This window comes from Ipomoea nil, unplaced genomic scaffold, assembly GCF_001879475.1.
Source record: "Ipomoea nil cultivar Tokyo-kokei standard unplaced genomic scaffold, Asagao_1.1 scaffold1619, whole genome shotgun sequence".
NCBI classification, from domain to species: Eukaryota; Viridiplantae; Streptophyta; class Magnoliopsida; order Solanales; family Convolvulaceae; genus Ipomoea; species Ipomoea nil.
In genome coordinates, this window is record NW_017618047.1 from 769,000 (window position 1) to 777,844 (window position 8,845).

An 8,845-nucleotide genomic window follows, 5' to 3' on the forward strand; every position below is an offset into this window, starting at 1 on the left:
GAGGGGAGTCTATTTATAAATGCGATGATAGTACATGGGAGAGAGTGTGTGGATACTGTCGTCGATTAGGTCATCAATTCAAAGTGGAGAGACTTTTAATTTGCAGATCAGAAGAATTGAAGATCATAAATTCATCATATCAAAATTAGATGGAATTGAAGGGGGCTTTATTTTGTTCCAAAACATAATACTATTTTGCTCCACACACCATGGGGGCAAGTTGGCGACATATATTCCGGTCACGTTTCAATAAGATCTTTGTGGTGTAAAGGCCTGATTTGATGTATTTATTCCAATGCTAGCTAGCTTTCTGCTGCCATTCTCTATTGTATGGAATAATATAATTAATATATATATGGCATACTTCATTGATATTTGTGTTTGAATTCATATGTTCTTATGGCTTACACACATGCATATATGCTGTTTTATTTCTCACCTTCTTCTCCTTCTATTTAGCTGTAAAACATTAAACCACTGCCTACTGAACACCTAATATTTCTTTTTTTGAGTGACCAGGAAAACCCATAGTGACTAGGTATGTACCGAGTAAACTCGTCTTGTGACCTAGCCAGCAAAGTATCACAAAGAGGTAAATTAACTTAGGGTCTGTTTAAAAATCCGGAAAATGACTTCTGGACAATGTTTTCCGAGTTTTCAGTGTTTGGATGCAATAGGAAAATCCAGTCAACGGAAAACATATCTTTGAGAAAATGAAGCCATTTTGGCGGGAAATGACTTCCGCCAAAATTTGGGGGAAGTCATTTTCCGCCAAAATGTTTAAGCATACAATTCTACCCATTTTTCCAGAAAATAAACTAAATACACCAAGTTTTCCAAAATGCAACCAAACACGGGAAATGAAAATGTTTTATGGAAAATGACTCATTTTTCAGAAGTCATTTGACTGCTTTCCAAACGGACCCTTAGGTTAAAGCTAATAAGCCACTCTTGTTGAGAGTCTAACTTGTAACATAGTAGTTACCAAATCAACAATATGATCAAATTGGGTAGAATTGTGACAAAACCCAATATTTCTTACCATTACAGGGCGTTTGGTTGGAAGGGAGAAATTACGTGGGAAAGGAATTGCAATTCCATGAGAGATGAATTGCTAGGAATAAAGTGAGAATTTAAATTCCAGTGTTTGGTTTACGGGAATAGAATTACTGGGAATTTTAATTTCAATGTTTGGTATACATGAGAATTGAAAGGGAATAAGTAGTATAAAGTCCAAAATGCCAATTATTGTTGTGGTATTAATTTTAGGTTAAAAAAAAGGAGGGATAATTTTGTCCCATCACTACATTTTTTTCTTCCTAAAATCCCCAAAATTAAAATACCAGGGAGGGGGGTAATCCCATGAAAATGAGGGAATTTGTAATTCCTTCCAACCAAACTAAGGAATTTTATAACCGTTGAAATTAAGTGGAAATTAAGTGAGAAGTGAATTTAAACTCCCTCCAACCAAACGCCCTGTTAGGGGTTGTGGTGTGGTGTCGTCGAAGATCTTGTTCTTGACTATTGCTTTAAGAATCCGAAAAAAGGCATCTATCTTACTCAATTACTGACCACTAAGGAAGGTTATGTTACGTGTTTGAAAATTTGAACAGTTAAGTTGATTAGATAATTTGTGACGAGAAATTAAATTTAAAATAATAGTAATATAATATCATCCCACAGTCCACAGACACCTATACTAGGAACAACTGGCAAAGTGTTTCTAATGTATGTTGATAATCTTAATTAGCAATGGATTTGGATTAAAATGGTGCTCATTTATCTGATCTGATCACTTTGTGTTTTCCCATATATTATTAGTGGAATCGAACTCAATAGTTATAATCTCTCCTTGTGTATGTTTCATTGACAACTCATGTTGTTCCATGGTTTTTTTTTTTATTTGGTTGATAAATATAGTCAACGAACTAGCTTGCTTTCAATTTACTCCTGACACCTACTTCCCACACTCATTCTCGATCTATTATAAATACTTCTAGTTATTAAGTTATGTATTGTATGACCCTTAGCTTTTTCCATATATATCCAAGTCAATCTATCCTACTTAATAAAATCCATCTCGAATAGTTCCAACTAAACTAATATCTAAAACACGTCAAATTAAAATATTATTAGTTCTCTAAATAACTAGAGTTAATACCCAATTTAGTCTTTGACTAGAGTGATTTTTCTCGATTTAGTTATAAACGACTTTTTGTGCTTAATTAAGTCCTCTCGACATTGATGATTTTCTCAATTGAGTCCTATGTTAAAATAACTTGGTAATTTTAGCACATCTATTAATACGCAATTTAGTCCTCAACTTTAATAGTTTTATCCAAGTGAGTCTTCGACTATAGTGGTTTTATCCAATTTAGTCCTCGATTGTACTGATTTTTGATCATTTTAGTCCTTGATTCTAACAACTGATGACTCAATTGCGTAAAACCATCAAAGTTAAGAACCTAATTAAGCGCAAAAAGTCGTTTACGATTAAATCGAGAAAAACTATTATAATCGATGATTAAATTGGGTATTAACTCAAATAACTATGTACTTAGATCGAATCACGTACATACCCTCCGGCAAACCTCAGCTCCCCTGTACTGCCAATTTTATGATCTCGTATGACAACAACTTTCGGATATATTAAGATTTTCGATCAGGTTGTTGCTTGTCCCAGTTGCGGCCTTGTTTTTGGTCTTCCAGGCCTCTTGGAACCTTAACTACCTAAGCTAGAAATATAGTTTCATGAGACAGTTGCCTGGATGAAATTAAAGAATGGAATTATTAACTGAGGTGGTCATGCATGCATGGTCGCTTTTCATTTTGGACTCATAATATATGTGTCCACGCAGTGGGCCATTAACAGTGATGGACCGGGTACGTAGCAGGATCAAGAATATATTATGTCTTTTTACATACAACATTCGATATCATTTCAGATTTACAATAACATTCCATGTCTTTTCAGATTTACAATAGCAAAATTCGCAATCCCTACTCAAAGGTACACACTGAGACAATGTCCACTTGTGATTCTAGCAAATAAAGATCACAATAAAGTAAATTAGTCTATGTTTTTCATAATTGATCAGCTTAAACTAAAAAGACCAATAGATAACTCTCACGAGGAATTAAACTTGAAACTTTGTATATAGTTACCAAATCAACTTTCTGACCAACTTAACTAGGATTATATTGCCCCTAACAATTTATGTGATATAAGGGGTCCCTGAGTCCTCCCAGTGCTCAATTTAACAACTCATATATCATCTCGAGTGTATTGAGTGAAAGTGAGAGAAACATATTCTCTGTTCCGTCGATTCTACAGTAGGGAACTCTTGATCAAGCATTTGAACGTTATCAACTAGGAAAACTATGACTAAAGGTTAATAAGTTTATTTTATTATCACACAATTATGTGTGTACGTGAATTATGTGCTTATTACCATATATCTTCATTCACCATTATAAAATCAATTCAATTTTTCTCAGAATAGAGTCAGCAAAGTTTGAGTTTTGACCCAAGGCAAGTTGATCAATTCTCCGATCTTACAGTTGTATTAATAATTAGTGTATCAATGTAACTATGCTAAACCGTGGTGTTAAGAATGTTTAATAATTAAATTAGACTAAACTAATAATACTTTAATTATGTTTATGTTGCTTTAGAACAAATAAACGTGTGCCTATGACAGGCCAGCCAATCTGTTGCCTCGCCATCGGAATACGAGAATAATGAAAGCAAGATTAATGCATGATAAGTACGTAGCCAATTTCTTAAAGATTCTTCAAAACATTTTACGTAGGGTGACGACATATATAAGATTCGATGTGGGCTGGGGAAAGAAGATTGCAGATCGCAAAAAGCTTTCGGTGGTGCAGTGGCTTTTATATATTCTGCGCCCACCATCTTGCCATCCACTCTGATATTTTCTTCAAAGGTTGAATATGTTGGGTTCGAGTAATACACGTGAAAATATTTTGATACTAAAATAAAAATTTGTGCGAGATTGGTTCACATATCTTTGTTTATAAGATTGATCGAGTCAAAATAAAAATATAAGAATAAAGTATTTGTTATTCAGGAAAAATGTATGATACTTTTAAAGCTCGTGTGATTGTGGGGATATGTTTTGAGTTGATTGCAAAAAAAAAAAAAAAAAAAAAAAAAAAAAAAAAAAAAAGCCTACAAAGAGTTGCAATCGTTATATCATGCACCAGGGCGTACAATATATTGTGCGCCCCGCCCTACCCAACACAACGTCATTTTGGTGCATTGTCGAAAAAAAAAATCATCTGTTTTGAATACACATAAACTCATAACAGAATACACAGAAGCTCATAACTGAATACATATAATCTAACATGATACATAATACACAGAAACTCTTAACTGAATACACATAAACTCTTAATTGAATACACAGAAAATCTTAACTGAATACACAGAAACTCTTAACTGAATACACAGAAACTCATAACACAATACACAGAAGCTCATAACTGAATACACATAATCTAACATGATACATAATACATAGAAACTCTTAACTGAATACACATAAACTCTTAATTGAATACACAGAAAATCTTAACTGAATACACAAAAACTCTTAACTGAATACACAGAAACTCATAATACAATATAATACACAGAAATTTTTAACTGAATACACATAATAGAGTTTTGGCCGTTTGGATGGACGGAATGACAGTAGCAATTGAAACGTGCGCGTTATGTGCATGGACGTACATTGTTATGTGCGATTGTGCGTCGCGGTGCACGATATAAATTGCCAAAGAGTTAGGTGTAGAGGAAATTATATGGGCCAGGGGCCAGGGCCAAGCCAAATTGCATAGAAGAAAAGTAGACATTTCTTGAGTGGGCTTTAATTGAGAAGTTAGACATATGACTATATGAGTTATTACACAACATTAGAACATTACTCAAACCAAAGTTGAAAACTATGTTGCCTAAAAAGAACATAGGATTTTGTTTGCCTTGGGATCTTTATTATTTCTCTAGTATTTTATACACCAAAGAAAATAGCTAGATTCTTTATCTACAATATTGTAAGAAACCATAATAGGAATAAAGTCTAGCTCAATAGTATCTTCTAGAGAGGACCACGGGATCTGTTCAAATTTGATCTGGTCCCAACCGGTTTAATTTTGATCGAACCAAATATAGTATGCATGCATTGCTAAGAACTAAAACAGTACATGGGTAAAATATAAATTATCATTTGGGCGTGTTAGGATCAAACGTTTACCACTTACACAAAAAATTATAGCTGGTAGCGAAGATGCAATTTTATTTCCTTACTTATAGACCGTTATAACATTATTCGAGACACGTTGGGTGCTGAAATTGACCTTTTTATCCTTTACCAGCCTCCACCCAACAATCCCCATCCACTGGGTGCTAGCTAGACTTGGCCATTTACCGACCTAAACTAAGGACATATATAGCTTGGGCTAGACCATTTTGAATAGATGCTAAAATGTGTTCTTAGTTAGAGCTCATGTAATGCCTTGAAGAGAGAACTAGAGAGATACTACTAAATGCAATGCCACTCTCGTGGACATTGGACTCTCAATTGAAATTAAGCCTCACTCTCATTGCGACTCAAGCCAATTGAAACAATTTATCAAATACATGACGTTTACGTCTCCTTCCGGCCAACTCCCTTTTCACAAAGTAAAGTTGGACTAGTGAGATGTGTGACTATGGTGTTGCTCTATTCTCATAGTGATAACACCTTATCCATATACCTCTAGTATGATTGTAGCCACTATCCTATAAGAGTCAACACAAGCGAATTGATCGAACCACCAAGCTCACAACTAGAACTATCATATCATCAAGTCGTTATAATAGCTCATAGCACAATTTAATCACATAACATCAATCACAAGCATGACTTAATCCAATTTCTAAATGAATCTAGCTAAGCATATATATATGAATTGAAATGAAAGACATTTGCAAGAACAATGAATGCAAATAAAGTAATAAGAAAGACGACTTAGCTTTGATTAAGAACTATGCGAGATGAAATCTAGAAATTGAGATTAGAGTTGATTAAAAGATGAATTGATCTTTAAATACCAAGACTATGTGGTCTAATGGTACTGGGTTGGATTTTCATTTAGAAGATTGTGAGTTCAAACTTTAATGGAGGCGTTATTGGTTCTTTGTGTTTTAGTAGGTTGAACAGATACTACATTGTAATAGAGCCAGTAGCTGATTTTTTATTTAAAAAAATTAAACAAAATTGTAAAATTCACTAATAAAACATAAGGTTCCTCTAGTTTTTTTTTTTTACAAATTATTTACGTAAGTGGTTTTAAAATCGTTCAAAATATTGTTGAAACCATCTAAATACATAAAAAATTAAAATTAAGAGCAAAAGAAGCATTGTTTGGAGAAATTAGAGGGTCAAACCGCCTTCGACGCCGAGTAAAAAATATGCGATTTCAAAAAAAAAAATTGTCCAAAACGAACAACCGAGTCAAAAGTTATGCCTTCCCGAACTTTTCACACTTTATAACGCAATAATAATAATAATAATAATAATAATAATAATAATAATAATAATAATAATAATAATAATAATAATAATAATAATAATAAATTAAACGCTGGTTCAGCCGGCGGGCGCCTAGCGTCTAGGCGCGATTTTTGCAACACTAGTGTTTTCTCCAAGGTTAGAGTGAAAAATCAAAAGTTATATAAAAATAACCGTCAATGCTTATAAATGCTTTTAAATTTAATTGGGCCAAGATAACTACCTTTCGCGCAATTATGGACATCGGGTCACAGCCACCCTCCAGACAAAGAGGTTGACCGCGACTACAAAAAATCAGCTACGCCCTCCATCCATCCCAACCATGGTCATGGCCGGGATGGTGACCAGGACCTACAAGACTACCCTGCAGATTCCTGGCATCTCGTTGCTCCTCTTGGTCGGGATGAGCAGTGGGAGACTGTGGAATCGCAAGCTAGGCTTGCAGGTCGTGACTATGACCGGGACCTCCTCCTTAGCTCCTGACTCGCTCCATGACCGAAAAGTTGACCGTGACCACCAAAAATCAGATACGGCCTCTAGCCATCTTGACCATGGTCACGACCGAGACCTGCAAGCTAAGACTACCTTGTGGATTCTTGGTCGGGATGAGCAGTGGGAGCCTGGGACCCCCAAGCTAGGCTTGCAGGTCCTGATCATAGTCACAACCATGACGGTGACAAGGACCTCCTCCTTGGCTCCTGACTCACTCCATGTTTTGCACCTTCTTGACTCATTTTCTCTTGCAATTGGCCTTCTTTCTTGCTTGTTCATGCTTTTGTCCAATCTTCCTTGCATGCAACCACAAACACTTCCATTAGAAACTATTTTCACCAATCACCTTAAGATCCATGCAAAATTAGACTAAATCGAGCACACATATAAGCCAAATAATGACTTATCAATGAGGTTTGCAAAATCAAACTTGTAATTTTCTGTTATGAGAATTATTATGCTCCATTCACTCATCAGTCACCCCTTTCGGGACAATTTTGTACCTCTTGACTAGCATAGTTTAAAGAAATCATATATAATTAATCAATACAAATTACATGACGAGGCATATAATTAAAATACAAGAAATAATTTTGGTATGAATATAATATAAAATAGGATGTGCACGAATATATTTATGATGTCGTTTATCAGTGTTTGGGTGGTGGAGCAATGGAATCATTAGAATTCCTTCTGACTTGGAAGATTCACAACCCACTTAGGTTAGGGAATCAAAGTGGTATAATTTATGACGAAATGGATCAACTTTATTAATTCTCATCTCTAGAAACTACTCTCTATAAGAATAATCATAGCCAGCATCCATTAAATGTACAACCACACATACTAAGCTACTATGGAGTATTTTTACTCTCCCCGCAACTAATTAAGGTTTGACTTGATCTAGGTCACGTTCATAAAATTATTTGACTTTTATTTGTGAGATATGAGAAAGCGTAACCTACGACTATTTAACATGTCACACTATTTATAAATGAATAATAGGCAACGTGCCTTGATGTACCATAATGAATCTAATACCAAAGCTTTTAATTTTTTACCTACAACTCTAAAATAATTGCTTAGATCTATTTGGATGATTCGAGTAGTTTAATGTGTTTTATCTACATGAGACTCATCATGGGAGAAGGATTGACCACGAAAGTGAAACATACTTTACTAGATTGGGATTAATACACTGATGAATTGTCTAATTACTGATAGGCTTAATTTAAGGTAACAGAACTCTAGGATACTTAAGATTCCTTGATTTGTATAGTAATAGACAATAATTTTGGGAGCACATGAACATATATATTATAACTTAGTTAATATGATACGTCAAGAATTAAAAAAAAAAAAAGCATTAAAAGTGAAAATAAGTGTAATATAATATTACTCTTGTGTAATAATTAATATACTTATTAATCATTTTATCTTGTATACAATTACATCCATAGCAAAATCAATACCCATGTCGCAATGTTATAATTTTATAATGTATTTTTTTTAAAGGCTTTCCTAACATCTAAAAATCTCATATTATATTTAATTAATATGAATATCACCTTCATTATTATTGTTGTTGTTGTTATAATGAATGTTCAAGTTCCATCGTCCATGCAATTACATTTGATATAGCTCATTCTCTTAATTGCCTCATTGGCCTATAGTCAGGCAAACACGGGATCCTGTCCCTCCTGATTTCATTTAAGCTTTTATGCAGTAATAATCTATCTCGGTTATGTTTTTGCTTTCAAAAAATAATATCTAAA